This window comes from Centrocercus urophasianus, unplaced genomic scaffold, assembly GCF_019232065.1.
Source record: "Centrocercus urophasianus isolate 14NV4802_14NV808 unplaced genomic scaffold, USGS_Curo_1.0 seq_17, whole genome shotgun sequence".
Taxonomy (NCBI): Eukaryota; Metazoa; Chordata; class Aves; order Galliformes; family Phasianidae; genus Centrocercus; species Centrocercus urophasianus.
In genome coordinates, this window is record NW_024884722.1 from 3118360 (window position 1) to 3133554 (window position 15195).

At 49.5% G+C, this 15195-nt stretch overlaps 1 protein-coding gene across 1 annotated transcript in view; it reads left to right on the top strand.

Annotated features, from left to right (window-relative positions):
- CTBP2 (C-terminal binding protein 2) overlaps nt 1–15195 on the top strand; it is a 31779-nt gene that overhangs the window by 7763 nt on the left and 8821 nt on the right. The window lies entirely within an intron of this gene.

The window sequence follows — 15195 nt, forward strand, 5'->3', positions numbered from 1 at the left end:
GCTGTAATGTTCCCTGCCTTCCTCTGATTGCTTTATGATAAAGTTTAAAATGAATATTCAGAAAGTACAGCAGTTGATGCAAGTGCGTGTATTTTGCTTTGACGATGAAAGAAGTCTTGATTAGTGTGTATTATGAAAGATAAAAGGAAGTATTCAGCATGGACAGTAAAGAGCTTATCTGCACCTGGACTGTCCATTGGGACAGTGAGGTAATTGGGAAAACCTGACCATAGCTTTCATTGCCTCACTTATCCACCTCCCACTTGTTCTGTCACTGGATTTTTGGTCACGTTGGGTGGACCTGAGTGAGAGTGGAAGTTGTCAGCTTAGCACTGCAAGATTTGGTTTAAGGATCTTAAGTTCCTTGTCTTACTACTTTTAGATGGCTGTGGTGCTGTTTCATCAGCAGTTTGGGCTCAGAGGTCCCAACTGTGGATTGCTGTGCTATCATTGCTATCATTAGTGGATCACTGTGGTGCTGAGCAGCCTGTTGTGCTCTGTCAGCTTGTCTTTATCCATCAAGGAAAAGTTTTTATACTCTATGTTCTTCCTTACAGCCATGAAGCTCATGCACTAACAGCCCCACGTGTGCTGTGTTTTACTTCCTTAAATCCAGGTTTCTGGTTTTGAAGCTTGCATGAGAAGAGCCAAAGAAATGAATATTTCTAATTTTTGAGAATTCCTTTCTGGAAAAGCAGTTTCCAGAAGAGAGCAGTGAGTGAAGCTGTACTTCCAGCTGAATAAATGGCGTTTTTGCCATTCATTGCAGCAGAATAAAGATTTTTACCCTCTCCTGCAGAAGCAATCAGCTCCCCATAACTTACTTTTATTGCATTTCTTAAAATTAGATCTACAAAACCAATGGTTTCTTTAAGCAAGACGAGCTGTAAATTTCATGCATTGAATGCCTGTGCATTATTAAAAATAATAGGTTATATTTGTCAAATGGATAATGAGTAGCTTTCTTTCTCTCTTTTTCAGTATTTTAATGAGTACAGGAAATGTTTGCTATTTATTTGCTTTCAGGTTTTACCAAGGAGCTCTGGAGATAATTGTCAAATTTCCAAATGCATATCAATATTTCATGAAGTGCTGTTTTTCCTCTGTACGTTAAGGAGTTGGGCTATTAGCCCCAGAACTGTTCCTGCCGTGCCACAGCCCCCTGTCCTGCCACATCATCCCCTTGGCCCCGTGCCTGGGCTGTGCAGGTTGGGGTGTGCCTTACACAGATACTGGATCCATCCAGGTCATGCTATGGAAAAAAAAAATTCCACCTTACCAGCAGCCAATTAAATGCTCTTGAATTATTAAAGCTCAGATTGCTTTATAAATATAGTAGTGTCGTGCATGGGGGTTGGCTGCCCACCTTTCAGTTGGTGCTGTGTGCTCAGCTTGACTGGGACGTGCGGCGCTGGCTGTGTGTTAGCAGCTATTGTTCTGGTTTGGATGCTTGCCATTGAGAAGTGGTTTGGTTGTGGATACAGTACAGTGCTTCCTTCTTTGCTTCTGATGTTTCGGTTTCACGTGAAATTCCTGTTCTTGCTATTAGGCTGCTTACTGTGTGTTTGGTTTGCACCCCCTAAAACTCAGGCGTGTCAGACTGTGCTCCTGTTAGTGAACGATAAGCCTGTCGAGCTCACTGCAATGCTCTCGAGAAAGAAAACACAACACAGAAAGTGAAAATGATTCATAGATATGGGCCCAGTGTGTGCTGCTCTAGAGAATGCTGCACAAAAATAATTGATGAACTATGGAGGCTTTTGATCTGTTACCAATGGCTGGGTTGCCATACCTGCTTTGCCAGTCATTGCGGAGAGGTGGCTGTGCAAAGAACAAAAATTGGGTCTTAAAGTTTTATTCAGCTGAGCCCAGGGTGGAACAGCAGCGTGGAAGCCTAAAAGGGTATGGAGAGCTGGAAGGTGGGTGGGAATTGCACCCAGGTCTCCAGGCTGGATATTAGGAAACATTCTTTTTCAGGAAGAATGATAATACATTGGCACAGCTGCCCAGGGAGTGCTGGGGTCACCATCCCTGGAGGTGATGCAGAACTGTGGGAATGGGGCACTGAGGGATGGGAGCATGGTAGGGGTAGGAGGGGTTGGGTTTGGAGATCTTAGAGGTCTTTTCCAGCCTTAATGGTTATGATTGCCATAAGGCAAAGGGAGATGGGACGGGGTGTAGAGGCAGGATGTGGGTTGCGCTGTGACAGCAGCAGATGTGCAAGACCTGTGGGTCAGGAGACACGGAAGGAGCTTGCTTGGCTGCTCCATGGCAAGAGCAGTGGCTGGAGGGAGAGAGAAGGAGGGGTGAGTCCTGAGGGAAGGGCAGAGCTGGCTGTTTGATGGAGAGCTTTGAAGAAGATGCCTTGAAGTGGCAAAAGGCATCAGAACTGGCCTATGAGCGTGGCTATATTTTGGGTTAGTCTTAAGATGAATGACAACACGTTGCTGTCCCTGTTGGTGTTGAAGAAACATGTAGATGTGGCACTTCATTTAGTGGGTGATATTGATGGTGGGCAGATGGTTTGATTTGGTGATCTTAGAGGTCTTTTCCAACTTCACTGATCCTGTGGTTCTGTTCTGTGCTTCTCTGGGCTACAGTCAACCAGAGCAGGCCACTTGTGAGGAGCACACAGATATTTATCAGGGAAGGTGGAGCTCAGGGGTACAGGCATCTGTCTTGTGAACTAAAAAGCATCTTCTAAAGGACGTGCAGCTGTGAATGAGATCAATCCAGAGATCTGTTGGACTATCTTGCTTTTTCTCTCTTGGCAGTCATTCCATGTCAGTAGATGAGCTTTGCCCTGGTGATTGCAGAGGGAAATCCCCTCCTCTCCTGGTGCAGGGTGAATTGGTGCCCTTAGGAGCAGTGGTGCTGGGCAGAGCCGGCCCAACCATTTGGGTCCATACCTGTGTATGGTGTGCAGGTGCTGAGCAGGGCAGGATCAGCGGGGAGGAGGCCTGAGCTCTGGCAGCCACTGAGGAGGTGAGCGGATCAGCAGAGCTGTATGGGAGGCAGATCTCACAGGAAGATTGGGGGACAGCATGGCTCCTGCAAGGCTCTGTGCCTGGGAGGTTGTTGCACAGCTCTGTGTTGCACAACCAGTTACAGTTTGGGAAGAGCACTTCAGTGAGAGCCGGAGGGACACTCACAGCTCTCCCTGGGGACAGACAGCAAGCAGCTTTTGCTGCGGGAAGGAAGAGGTGTTTGGTGCTGGTAAGGAAAAGCGCTGCTGTAACTCCTTCTGAAAAGCCTCTCCTGCTCCTCCCAGAGGCCTCAGGCTCTGGAGCAGCAGCTGGCCTCCAGAAGATAAGCAGTTTGCAATGCAATCTCTGCCTTGCTTGCGCTCATTTGTGGTTCGTCTGTGGGTTCCCTGCACCAGATGCCAGGAGTGCTTAATTCCCTTCCATGATGCCCCTCTAATGGGTGGAATTTGGCCATTCGCCGCACTCAGGGACACTTTCCTGGGGGATCTCCAATTTCCTTTACTCCCACTCTGGAAAAATATTAGGCTCATGGTGTTAATACGCCTCTTGCCTATTTGTTTGTTTAATTTGTTCATAAGGCATCTAGCCAAGGCACTGACCAATGAGTACATACAGAGCAATGCTGGGCAGCTGGCTGCGAGCACAGCAAGGCTGGTAGAAGGCAAGAGAGCAGAAGAAAGGGGCAAATACTGGAATTAGCAGCAACGAGCCAACCAAAATACTGCTGCTGGACAGGCAGTACGCTAAAGGTAGACAGTTTCTAAGAAGCTATTCCATGCTTGTAAACAGCACTGCTGGTAACATTCACAAAATGTTTGTGATTTGAATTTTTTGCAAGCTCCTCCTCCCAAATTCATGTCATTACGTGCTTTGTTTGCTTTCAGCTTCTAGCCTTTGTAGTTTCAGAATATCTCTTATCCATTCCATCCAAAGCCATTTGTGCTGCAGCAGGGCAGCGTTTGGTGAGTCCTGCGGCTTCGGGCGCTGAGCAAGGATCTGCAGGTGGGATTTGGAAAAACTACAACTAGAAAGTAGGTCTTAAGCAAATTGATCCCTGGCTCTGGGATTTTGACTTCACATCGTGAACAGAGTGTGTAACCTGTGCTTTGCTGCCCTGAGTCTAACTGCGCTTTACTGCTAGCTGTCCAGGCTGCTGGGGAGTTGGACCAGATGATCTTTATAGAATCTCTATGGAAGGTCCCTTCCAACTCAAATCATTCTGTGGTTTTACTAGGACAGGAGGAAGTAGTTTCAAACTTAACAGAGGAAAGATCTAGATTGTACACAACTTTTTTCCTGTATCCAATAAGGGTACTGAGGCACTGATACAGGCTGCCCAGAGAGGTGATAGTGCCCATCCTTACAGACACCCAAGGTCAGGGGATGGGCTCTGATCACCTGATGGAGCTTTGGGTGTCCCTGTGCATTGCAGGGGGTTGGACCAGATAGCCTTTGAAGTTCCCTTCCAACTCAGATCATTCTGTGACTCTATCTGAGCTAGTTTTGTACATCTGTGGGTTTGATGGCTCTGTTCCCTTTGCAGAGGTGTTTGGGACCTGGAACTCCTTGGGTCAGAGGCCCTCCATGGGGTTCAGCCTCTTCTTGTCCAATTTAGATGGTTCTTTCTCATCTCCCACGTGGAAGAGAATCAAGAGGAGGCTGTCCTTTTAGGACGGTTTTCTTGGAGCTGCTCTTAGCAAGGCCAGCTTGCCCTGCAACCATCTCTGTGCTCTCACCAGCTTGCGACTGCAGCTGTGCCCGCAGCCTCCCTCCCACCTGCCTCCTGCCATCCCATTCCTGCTGGCAGCTGCTGTGAAGCAGAACCCCTTGCTCAGCTACACAAGGTAGCAGCCCGTCCCAGCAAGGAGCCTGCATGGCCCTCAGAGGCCACAGCTTCATGTTCAATTACAGTAAGAGCGTCTCAATCCCACTCCTGGAAGTGGTCCATGGCCGATGTTTCTTCTTGGCCAGAGCTTTGTGCTGAGAGGAGGGATCAATATGCTGCTTGTGCAGAGATCCTTGGCTGCAGCACACAGGTTGCACGTCCCCCTGTGGTTCCCAGACCTGTGGCACAGCGCTGCACCCACAGCAGTGCACCAGTAACTACGAGTGGTTTTGGAGAGGCACTGGGGCTGACTGAGCCGTTTCTGTTTCCTCCATGTGCTGCTGTTTTTCCTTGTTCTCTGCCTTGATTTCAGCGGCGTTGTTTCCCTCGTCCTTACGAATGCAGCCAACTTTGTAATTAACCAAAGCACTGCGCAGCCATTGTGGCTGTTCCGTGGAGCTCTTTGTCCAAGCCAATGCCTCCCATTCCCCAAAAGATTTTGTTCAAATCCCCACAACTGAGGGCAGGTTGGAACCTGGGGTTCAATTCTGATACCTCTGGCTATGGTAAATACTGTAGGGGTTATTTTTCTGTTGCATTCTTACATGAGAAAAATAGTTACGAGAAATAAATATCACTCTGAGCTGGGCTTTACTGCTTACTGGGCTTCGAGCCTGGAAGGATTTAAAAGTCATCATGCTTTCAGGGAAAGCTGCAGCGAGTGAGAGGAGGCGGAGGGCTGCTGCTGCCAGCTGTTGTGATTTGGGAATTGCTGGTCCTGACCAATGGAAGGGAGGTGGGGAGGCAGCCAGCACTGAGCAGTGTGACAGGGCAGTGGAGAGCCCCGGGTTCATTGTTTCTTTCATATTGTGACACTGTACATGCAACCTGTTTTTAATCATAGTTGTTATCTTGTGTTGCTGGGCATTGCATGAACAGGATGGGAAGTGTCTTCTTGGGCATTGCTGGCTCTGTATCCCCATGAGGCCACTTCCCATCCCACATCTGTCCCATATGGAAAGCAGCGCTCTGCTGTAAAGACTTGGAGCAATCTGCCAGAGCTGGTTACAGTATCTTGTCCATTAGAAGCAGAAAGAAATACCACTGGGGGGTAGAAGATAGGAAATATATTTGCAAGGCATCCGAGTCTGATGCTGAGACGTTCTTTCTTTCAACGTTGATGTTGCCAATAGTTTCTCTTGTGCTCAGACCAAAACTATTCTGGGTGGAACATTTGCTCCCTACTTTCTAGCAAGCCTGGTTGCAGGAATGAAGAATGGATTCTTTTCGCTCACCACAGCTGGTTTGAATGATTTCCACACTGAAGCCATTGACTCCAGTCACTTTTCATGTGAATCGCAAGGAAGTCGTGACTGGGTTTTTGTTCATGTGCCTGACGGGCAGGAGCAGCAGAGTGGTTGGAGCCAGCTGGCTGCTTGCATGGAAGTGCATGGCAGGGAGGGGTCCAGGTGCATCTCTGCACCCAGTGCAGGTTGCACACATCCCTGTCAGCTCTGTCCAGCTGTAAGGAGGCAGAGGAGAGCGAGATGTGCTGCTGACCTGGGCATCTATGCGTGCTGCAGAGCACAGCAGCGTGACTGCCTTGGGTGCAGAAGGTCCATTGTGCTCACTTAATGGAGCTTAGAGAGGAGTCCTTCAAGAATTGTGACCCTCACGTTACAAGTAATGCAAAAAAAATTACCTTGAAAGCCATCAGTGTCAGTTGGGTAGTCCTTGAATGAGGCATCGAGAGGGATGTGCTTCAATGCATTGATTTCAAGGTCTGCTTCTCCAAAGGAGTGGCAAAACCCTGTGCTTCAGAGATCTCAGGAAATGGCTACAGGTCCTGCAGCAGGTCTGCGTGCTTTTGTAGATGAGCTCGCTGCTGTAAGCAACTTGAGTGAGATCATGGATCATAGAATGCAACTTGTAACAGGCTTCTGCGAAAGAATCCCCTTCTTTTTCTCCTCTGAAGGAGGACAGGAAGATGGGTGAGCATGTGGGAGACGACAGTGATCATCAAGGAAGGTGAACCATTCCTTGGGTTTTTACCAGAGAGAGAGGTCCAGTAGAACTTGCTGAGAGTAACATGACTGCAGAAAAAGGGATATAGAGAAAAAATAGCTCCTCCTGCTAACAGCCAGCGGGGAGGTGCCGTGTTGGGGTCTGTGTGTGTAATTGTGACCCATAGGACACAAGCACCATGTCTGATCATTATTGCAGCAATTCATTTCAAATCATGGAATCGTTAAGGTTGGAAAAGACCTGTAAGATCATCTAGTCCAACTGCCAACGAATCTGTGTGATGGAATGAAGTGCATGAGCAATCACTTGCTTCCCTTTCCTACCTCACTCCTAAGGAAGAAGTGGGATCTGGTTTGTTCATTTTGCTGTACCTCGTTCTTCTGGTGTGTTTGCATCATGGCTTTGCAATGAAGAATCATCTAGGTTGTTGTTTTAATTGAGAGTAGCTGTAGGGTATGTAGCTACAGCTCTTGGGTGGGTAGGTGGTGGGTTTTATTGAGGCAGTAAAGTGTAGAGAGCTGTTAAAAGAAAATGCCTTATGACAGTGATGCTGTTCAGTGTGATTTATAGTTTTATGACTGCAGGCAACTTTGAAATATTTTCACCATCCTCAGTATACATATTAGATAAATGTACAGCCTGTGCTTACCTACATCAGTGTTGACTTTCTTTCCTGTGTTGCTGGAAAGGCATAAAAATGAAGACATTTTCAGCCTGTTACAGCTTGACATTGTTTGGAGAGTAGTTTTGGTACAGCTTTGGGTTTTTTTCCTTCCTTTGGAGAATCCTCTAAGAAATGCCTCCTGGCAGCCATGGAAGTTGCAGTGCAGTGGTTCTCTGCATGCATAACAGGACGAGACACCTTGCATGTGAAGGTTATTGATCAGAGCTTCCGCTCATTTCAAACAGAGAGAAAATACAGTTCCTAGCTTGGTGCTTTACTCCATCATCCCCTCCTCTGCTTCCTGTGGCCTCGCTGAAGTTGCCCTTGGTGTCAGTGAGGGAATGGCTTGGTTCTCCACCTAGGGAGCCCTGGGCCATGGCCAGAAACCTCCTTGATAGAGAGGAGAGATGGGCAGCGACCTGCAGGACCATGGGAGCAGCTCCACGGTCTTGGAATTGGAAAATAAGGCTTTGCCAGTGTGTTGTCTGGATTAATGGAGATGAAATGTACTGTATGAATGCAGCATGATTGCGTGGTTATCCCTTGGGCAGCTCCTGCTCACAAGGAGAAAAGGTTGAGTTGTGTTTGTGGATGGTTTTGCTTGCTCCATCAGCATTCCTTTTCGGTTTATTATGAAGGACAGGAAGCGCGTGTTCTTCTGCTCTGAAACACAGCAGATGAGCAGATTCTTCTCGGTTATCCTTCTTCACATAACTCTCCTTCAAGATATTTTTTTCACCTATCCTGAATCGTGATATTATCTCAAACACAGTTGATAAACAAGGGTGGCTGCAAACTGTGATTTGGATGTTGAACAAGGTATCCAGTTCTCATGCAATGCAGCCATGGAAATCATCGCCGCGTCTCAGGGTGAGGAGCTGCTTCAGGTACCAAAGGCAGTGATGGTATTTATAGAATCATAGAATGGCCTGAGTTGAAAAGGATCCTGATGCTCAGCTGGTTCCAACCCCCTGCTGTGTGCAGGTCGCCAACCAGCAGCCCAGGCTGCCCAGAGCCACATCCAGCCTGGCCTTGAATGCCTGCAGGGATGGGGCATCCACAGCCTCCTTGGGCAACCTGTTCCAGTGCATCATCATGTAATGGGTTCGTCTTGGAAAAGTTAAATGTGCAGCCTTGGATTGGCAGAATTTCTTTTGGAAAAGCTTTGGGTTTGGGTCTCGGGGCTGTTGGGGTGGTGATGTACAGATAGGTGGGGCTGTGACAGATGTCCCATGTGTGCAGCCCCCAGACCTTATTGGTTTTCAGCCAGGAAGACTGAAGCTAGGCAGGGTTCACAGGGAGAGATAATATCTTTCACGAGAGCAATTTGTACAGTTAGAAAAACATTTGTGCTTTTGGGACCATATGCTTTTCTTCGGATCTCTCTGGTTGCGCATTACATGAAAAATAAAATAGGTTCAAGTTTTGAAAGGTTTAATGGATGTTTGAGAGAAAGGAATTCAAAAGCAGCTCACAAAAAATATCTCAGCATTTGATTTGAAGATTTTAAGAAAGATTCAATAGCCCTGAATGACAAAAGATCTTTCAGGCTTGCAGCTTTCTACTCACAACCCAGCATCTGTGCACATGGAGTTGAAGGATCTGTGTGCAGTCTCAGAAGTGTGCACTCTTGTGCACCTGGGCAGTGTGCAAGTGTACAAACACGTTCTTGTGCCCTTCTGTACTCCAGGGTGCTCTTAGCAAACAGTAATGGTTTGGTCTATTTCAGATGTCAGCGGGAACCCAACGCGTGCCTGGGTTCCTAAAATCCAAAGATACCCTTATAAAGAATTAGTTGTGAAAGTATTGACTTTAATAGCATGTGGGTTGTACTTAAGTTCTTTCCAGTGTTGGTATTTAGTTGGGTTTTTTTTCCTTCTCATTTAGCTGTGGTGCCATGCTGTGAGGAAGTGTGTGTGTTTATCTTAGGGAAATTGGTGGGATTTGCAGGCATTCAGCACCTCCAGCAGTTATTCCCTGCTTGGTGCATTTTGCCATCATTTTGCACCAAGAAGAATTGTTCCCAGATTCTTCAGAGGGCAGTGGGAGAGCTCAGAGGCTGTGGGACAGGGAGGGAGCACAAAGTGAAGCAAGGAAGCAGGAAAACAAAACTAGGAGCCGCAGAAATGATGGAAGCGTGGTGCTGGTTCACCCTCTGCTCCACCGAGGGGTTCTGCCACTTGATTTTTGCCATAGAGGTGGGGATCTGAGTGCAGAGATGGGGCTGGGAGTGGTTTTGGGAAGGGAGGAAGCAGTGGAGGGTGCAGCACTCTTGGCAGGAGCGTTCTGTGGGTCACACAGTGACAGCTGTCGGTCTGCAGAAGGGATGACCTCACAGCAGGGTCACCCAGCAGACTGCAGGCTTGGCTGGCACGCCTGGCCGATGCCCAGGAGCTATTTTGGTAGGTCTTGCAGGGGATGGAGCCTTGGCAGGACCTGTGGGTTTTGAAGTGAGCTCACAGACCTTTTCCCTTCGGTAGCCAGCCAGCTCCAGCATGGCCCAGGGCTCCGCTTGTGCGCGTCACCCCGAATGGCACCGCTTGGCTTCACATCCCTGTGCAGCTCCCTCCCAGCAGAGCAGTGCTGTCTCTCCAACCCACTTGTCTGTGCACCAGGGGCATCGCCACACTCTGAAGCTGTGAGCCAACAATTGCCAACCTCTGCCTCGTTTCTGTCCCTGGCCCAGAGCTCTGCTAACTCCATCTCTGCCCTCCTGCTCTGGGGGTCTGCAGGAAACCTCCGGCTGATCTCAGTTACGTGAGCCACAGAACTAAGCAGCATACAGAAACCCTCGTGTACATCTTCATTAAAAGATTCGTAGCACTTTCTGTCCAGCATAATTAAAAGGCCTAATGTCAGCATAATTCAATTCCAACAGCTGCATCACAACGTGGCGTTCTCTTTGTTTTCTGCTCATGACCAGTGTGCTGACACAGGTTTAGAAGGTGCACATGGCACGTGCTCTGTCAGTCAGCTCGAGCCCCTCCGCTTCCCAAAAGCTGAGGCTGAGGGCTGTGTGTGATGGATGGTGTTTCTTTCAGTGGGGGGGATCTCCTGCCCCTGCCATACGGCTGTCACTTCCCCCTCTGCATAACAGCTTAGCATCCCGCACGCTGTCAGACTGCGTAAGTGAAAACCCTGAGTTGTTTTTCTCTCTCTCTCTGTGATGATATAATTAGAACGGCTGCCTTTTCCCAAAATGGCCAGGCTGTGCTATTTTCTGTGCCACGATGCTTGCTAAGGAGGCAGTCTTCGTTTCAAGAGGAAGACACCCCGTCTTGCTGCAGGCAGCAGGCAGATGGACTTCCTCGGAGTTTGGGGAATTTGCACATGGAGTTGTTTCACACCCCGTTCTCTTTCCCTGCACAACAATACAGAGGAGCAATAAGACATGGGACCAGGCTGGGGTGGCAGTGCTGGGCTTCCCTATGCCAGGGCTGCTGTGCCCTGGGCCAGGCTGATCTCAGCCTCCATTTTTCTACCTTCCAGAGCATCTTTGAAGCCTTCAGATCCCTCAAGGTAACTGAGAGTCTGGAGAGGCTCCCATCCAGAGAGGCTTTGGATGCCCCGTCCATCCCTGGAGGTGTTCAAGGCCAGGTTGGATGGGGCCCTGCGCAGCCTGGGCAGGTATTAAATGTGAAGGTTGGTGGCCCTGCCTGCAACACGGGGGTTGGAGCTTGATGATCCTCGAGGTCCCTTCCAACCTAAGCCATCCTGTGATCCAGCTGGCAAACCCCATGGCTCTCCCAGTGCTGTGTGGCTCTTTGTTACAGTGGGGATGCTGGAATACCTTCCTGCTTGCATGGCAGAGAAACCTTTTTGTTTTGTCCTGATGCCATTGGTTTCCATTTGAATAGAAGGGAAAAGAGAATTGGATGAGGAGGGCAGAGAGGACCCAGGGCGATGTGCTGTGGGGTGGCACTCCTCCTGTGCCACTCGGAGCTGCCTGCTCTGCATTGCTGCCCCAGGGACCTTCAGCAGTGTGCTGCGTGTGTCTGGGCTGTAATGGGGCACACGTGGAGCTCAGGGGGGGTGCTTGTGGTGTGTGCTCTTACAGGAATTCAAGCTGTAAAACAGTGAAATGCTGCAAATATAAAACTCCCCATATTTTGACCGAGCGTTTAATTTATGGTTGCTTCTGTCATTCGGATGTGGCTTACAGTCCTGGCGTTTGTATTATTTCTTTTTTGTGCATGCATTTATTGTGGGGAAGCATTTATGAACTCCGAGAGGTTCAGTGAGAGGGAGAGCTCCTGGGCAGGGCAGTTGCTTCCCTCCTTTCTGCAGCCTCTGATTTTGGGGCTCACTATTTTCCCTTAGAGATGTGCACATGTGTGTCATGAAGGGTGATGCTGTTCAAACCAGTGGGAGTGTTTCCATGAATTTCAATGGAAAAACACCTGTGTGCTCTTTTAGGGCAAGAGATGCTGATCACAAGTTGCACCAGGTGAAATTCCAGTCGGGTATTAAGAGGAATTTCTCAGAGCAGTGAGGCAGTGGCACAGGCTGCCCAAGGAATGGTGGGATCACCATCCCTGGAGGTGCTCAGAGCCGTGGGGATGTGGCACAGAGGGACGTGGGCATGGGGTGAGCTGGGATTGGACTTGTTGATCCTAGAGGTCTTCTCCAGCCTTAATGATACTCTGATTCTGTGATTGTAATCCGTGTTTGGCCCTGTGTTCAACCCAGGCTGTTTTATGATAGGAGATGAGGGGCGTAGGCTGCAAGCGATGCTGTGGGGCTGCTTCCATGTCCTCCCAACTCCCAGCACAGGGGCAGGGGCAGGAGATGGGCACCTCAGGGAGGATCTGGGGGGTGAGCCCTGCTGGCAGACTGCCTTGGCTGCCAACCACGGACACGTGGACACGTGCAGAATTATGCTTTGGGTTGTGGTGATCTGAGGTCGCCGTGGCCTTGCCTTCCCCAGGGCTTTGTGCTGCTTTTCTTGCTGCCGCAAAAGGCTCTCGGTTTGTTCCTGGAGCCTTGCTCAATGCGCTCCATGTGGATAGGCATGTTTCATTTTTAAGCTTTTGGGGGGGAAAAAAAAAAAGAAAACAAAACAAACATAAAACACAGCATGGCACAGATTAAATCCATTTGAGACAACTGGAAAAAAAAAAAGAAAGACGTATGTGCAAGTCAAGTCAATAGGAGGAGGGGAGTGGAAGGGGGAAAAAGAAACTGTGACATATACAAACCCTTTAGTGTGCATAGCATAAGATTTTTTGGCTGGCACTCACATGATTTTATTCAAGGGCTGGGAAAGAACTACGATTAGTTAAAAGCTTCAGCAAAGTCTGGAGGGAGTGCTCTGAAGAGTTGGGAGCCGCGCAGAGGTGGCTGTAACTCCTCTGGCAATTGCAGACCATTCTTCCGAGGCTCAGGACAAAAGCCTTTTCTTTTCCCTCCGTGTTCAAAGAGACTTGTTTGTCTTGAGATGGTGCAGCTGTGGGCCGCGGGACCGCCTGCTTGAAGATACCCCTCGTAGAGGAGAGGAGAGCCTGCGCCCTGCAAAGTGGTGGTAGTATTTTCTCGTGTGTGGGTCCCCCCTCCTCCTCCCTCCCTCCTCCTCCACTGCCATGTGTGGTTTTTAATAAGAAGAAGAATGTGGAGGCAACATTTTCCAGGCAAGGGGAAATTTCCTGTTTCTTTTCTGTTTGTTTAATAAAGTGTGTAGTTGACTGTAAAGCTGTAGCTACTCCATAGTGAATGAGTAATTCGGCCGATGGTCAGGCTGGCTTCTCGATGCACTTTGATATACTGCAAGTGAACATGTTTAACGCTGGCTTCTTTCCTTTTATTTATTATTTTAAATGCTGCGTGGCGCAGGGAACTGAGATTAATAAGAATTAGGCAAATGGCTCCGGCTTTTGTTTCTGTGAGATAGCACCCGCCGTCTGGCGGCCGCACAAAGGCTGCCATTGAGCAGGAGCGCTCCCTAATTCTCCTGGCAGGGGTGCCATTGGGATCGGATACAAGTGGGTGGCAGAGGGGAGGAGCGGTGCAGAGGACAAGCAGGCTTTGTGCCTTCCAAATGGAACAAAAGCACTTTATGCACCGGGCTGCGTGCAACAAGCGAGCCGGCTGCACTCGGGGTTCTGAGCGTGGCTGCAAAACCTTGCTGCTTCTCCTTTTTCCTTGTCCACAAAGCCTTCCTCCCCTCTCTCTTCCTCAGTGCACCAAGCGATGCCAGCGGCCCCCAGGGGATGGCGTGGGGCTGTGGTTGGCAGTGGTGGGAGGCAGGAGCTGGGTGCGGGATGCACGTGGAGAGGCTGGAGGCTAACCGTGCTGTTAACCATGGGGTCATGGAGTCATGTGATGGCTTGGGTTGGGAGGGACCCAAAGGCCCGTCTCGTTCCAACCCCTCACCGCAGGCAGTGCTGCCAGACACCTGATGGCCCAGCTGCCTGATGGCTTTCTGATCCAGGGCACGGCTCTCCTGAACGAGGCAGGTGTGTGCAGAACAAGTGTGCTGTGTGAGGAGATGTCATTCCTTGCGGTGCTGTGCCGGCAGCTGGACGGACAGCAGTGCATGGAGGGGCCCAGGGGGTTACACACAGCATCTCTCTGTGCACCGTTATCCCTTTTTGGTGTGCAGAGCCTGCAGGGTGAGGCTGGGAGGTGATGCTCCTCATCTCAGAGATGCTGTGCGTTAGGGCAGTGCTGTAATTCACTTGCTTGTTAAACAGAGAAAAGAATCCAGCTGGGTATAGTGCTTCCCTTCAGGCTTGTGTAAGCCTTCTGCGCTCTGTGCATGTTTTTATTCTCGCTTATCTGCTTATGGCAAGCTCCTTTTGGTTATCCACATCATCTTGGCCCCATTCCCCGCCTACTGCCACGGCCACGCTTCCATCTGGAGGATGTGCGTGCAAACGGGGCACGTTCCTCCCGGTGTGCTCTGATGGAGAGCTCCAAAAGCACTCGTGTGTAATGTTACGCTGCGCGTTGTGGGTTGGCTGTGCTGGGTGGGTTCACTCCTGGCTTTGCTTTTCCTGCTCCCCATCCTGGTAGCTGCGTGGCTGCCTGGGTCCCTCCTGGTGCTGCTCCTCTGGCATCGCTGTGGCCCCTGGTGTCCCAGGCTTACATCCTGCTTGACAGCAATCTGGACAAACAGGCACATTTCATTTTCCCTTTTAAAAAAAAAAAAAGCAAAAAAAAAAAAAAACCCAAACACTGTTGCTCTTCTCTGTGAGTTTCCTCCCCTCATTGTCATTTTCCTGGCAGGAGGGTGGTGTGATTCCCTGCAAAGCAGCCCCTGCTCCTGGCTGATGCTGGCACACAATAGCATTTGTTCTACAGAGAAACCCCAACCCCAAACCAAACCTTCACCCCTCTGTAGCTAATTACAGCCCTCTGGCTTTTAGAGGAACAGCTACAAGGCGTGGTTGCCAACAGAGAAATGATGGACTGAATTCCCCCAGCAGAAGAACCCTAACAACCATCACCAACGTCCAAAAATGAACCTGATAATCCCAGGCTGAGCAGCTAATAGGATAGAAGCATGGGGCTTCCTGCAGCCCTTGCTGATTATCACTTGTTTCCTAACCTCACCTTGGTGAGCCTGTGATTGGAAAATGAGCCCAGAGCAGCACACAGCTGGATGTGGCCATGCCTAAGGAAACAGCCGTAGGCATTGGGGTGGCACTGGTGTGTGTGTGTGTGTGTGTGTGTGTGTGTGTGTGTGTGTGTGTGTG